Raw genomic sequence first — 2,372 nt, 5'->3', positions numbered from 1 at the left:
GAAAAATGTTTAAAAAGAAGAAGTGAGTAACCAGAAAAACTTAGAAAAATGTTTAAAAAGAAGAAATGAGTAACCAGAAAAACTTAGAAAAATGTTTAAAAAGAAGAAATGAGTAACCAGAAAAACTTAGAAAAATGTTTAAAAAGAAGAAATCAGTAACCAGAAAAACGGCGAAAAATGTTTAAAAAGAAGAAATCAGTAACCAGAAAAACGGCGAAAAATGTTTAAAAAGAAGAAATCAGTAACCAGACAAACTGCGAAAAATGTTTAAAAAGAAGAAATCAGTAACCAGAAAAACTTAGAAAAATGTTTAAAAAGAAGAAATCAGTAACCAGGAAAACTTGGAAAAAAACACTTAGAAAAATTTTCAGCAAAGTGTGAAAAATATTCTAAGTGTCAGCGGAGGAAAATGCTGAAGCATCGGGAAAGATTCGCAAACTTACACCGAACATGTGCTCCGAAGTGCCGGAGGAATTGGGTGAATTGAGCCCGGCAAATGGCCAGCTGTCGTTTTGTGCCTGCAGCCCGAAAACTTTAACTTTGTCTGTCGCGGAAGTCCGGACCGAGAAAAATCCAAACGGTTTTGACCGGACCGAGTTCCAGACCGATGCAGTCAAATTTGGAATTCAGACCCATTCAGTGCCACTTGTAGTTTTTCCGCAGTGAGGTTGGCGGGGTACCCGGAGATATATGGGAACACGATTTTTAGAACAAAATGGCGGCGCGGGACCGTTCTGAAAGGCATCCGAAAAACGGTTCCACGGGCATAGCACTTTAATGACAGGTATGAGTGCATGCCGGAGAGCTCTTGGAAGTCGAATTTTTGACACTTTGTCAATTTTTTGACAGATTTGACAAACTCTTTCTGTCTGTTCTAAGAGTCAGTCAGAGACTTGTGCGGCGGTCTTTTGACACTATTGGAGGGCGGGCAAACCCCACGTTGACTCCGGCCGTCCCTCCACAGGCGCTCGTGTCCAAAATGAAGGCGAGAGACGCGAGTGGCCTGGTTCCCTTGGGTGTTGCCAAGAAGGCTGCGGGCTGACCGTTGCCTGAGCACTCCCTAAAGCCTCTTGTGATGAGAGCAGACCTCGCCTGCCGCACGACCGGCTCTGGGAGTCGTTGGGCCGCTATTTGTGAATAGTCTGGTCCTCCTCTGCCACCCGGACAAGCGCGATGGCTCTGCCGCCCTGCGGTGCTCGTCACCCAGGTTTGGGGAACACGATACTCGTAACAAAAATAAAAGGCGGCTCGGGACCTGCAGGCGAAAGGGGTCCCGTGGTGCTAAGCACGTCGACTTCGGGTCTCGGTGCAAGCCGGAGAGCTCACGGAAGTCTAAAGTTTTCGGCACGTGGTCGAATCTTTTCAAAGGCTTACCCGGCTCTTTCCGTCCATTCTGAGAGTAAGTCAGAGGCCGGTGCGGAGGTCTCTTGACAATCGGAGGGGGTGGTGGCCCTCCGCAGGCGCTCGTGTCGAAAATGAAGGCGAGAGACGCGAGTGGCCTGGTTCCCCTGGGTGTTGCCAGGAAGGCTGCGGGCTGACCCTTGCCTGAGCACTCCCTAAAGCCTCTTGTGATGAGAGCAGACCTCGCGCGCCGCACGACCGGCTCTGGGAGTCGTTGGGCCGCTATCTGTGAATAGTCTGGTCCTCCTCTGCCACCCGGCCAAGTGCGATGGCTCTGCCGCCCTGCGGTGCTCGTCACGCAGGTATGGGGCACACGATGCTCGTAACAGCAAATAAAGGCGGCTCGGGACCTGCAGGCGAAAGGGGTCCCGTGGTGCTTAGCACGTCGACTTCGGGTCTCGGTGCAAGCCGGAGAGCTCACGGAAGTCTAAAGTTTTCGGCACGTGGTCGAATCTTTTGAAAGGCTTACCCGGCTCTTTCCGTCCATTCTGAGAGTCAGTCAGAGGCCGGTGCGGCGGTCTATTGACGACCGGAGGCTCCCATGGGTGTTGCGATGAGGGTGGAGGGCACAGAACCTTGCCTTAGCACTCCCTAATAAAGCCTCTTGTGAAGAGAGCAGACCTCGCGCGCCGCACGACCGGCTCTGGGAGTCGTTGGGCCGCTATCTGTGAATAGTCTGGTCCTCCTCTGCCACCCGGCCAAGTGCGATGGCTCTGCCGCCCTGCGGTGCTCGTCACGCAGGTATGGGGCACACGATGCTCGTAACAGCAAATAAAGGCGGCTCGGGACCTGCAGGCGAAAGGGGTCCCGTGGTGCTTAGCACGTCGACTTCGGGTCTCGGTGCAAGCCGGAGAGCTCACGGAAGTCTAAAGTTTTCGGCACGTGGTCGAATCTTTTGAAAGGCTTACCCGGCTCTTTCCGTCCATTCTGAGAGTCAGTCAGAGGCCGGTGCGGCGGTCTATTGACGACCG

The sequence above is a fragment of the Chiloscyllium punctatum genome, unplaced genomic scaffold, assembly GCF_047496795.1.
Source record: "Chiloscyllium punctatum isolate Juve2018m unplaced genomic scaffold, sChiPun1.3 scaffold_321, whole genome shotgun sequence".
Classification (NCBI taxonomy): domain Eukaryota; kingdom Metazoa; phylum Chordata; class Chondrichthyes; order Orectolobiformes; family Hemiscylliidae; genus Chiloscyllium; species Chiloscyllium punctatum.
The sequence above is the reverse complement of the archived record's forward strand: the minus strand, read 5'-3'. Positions refer to the sequence as shown.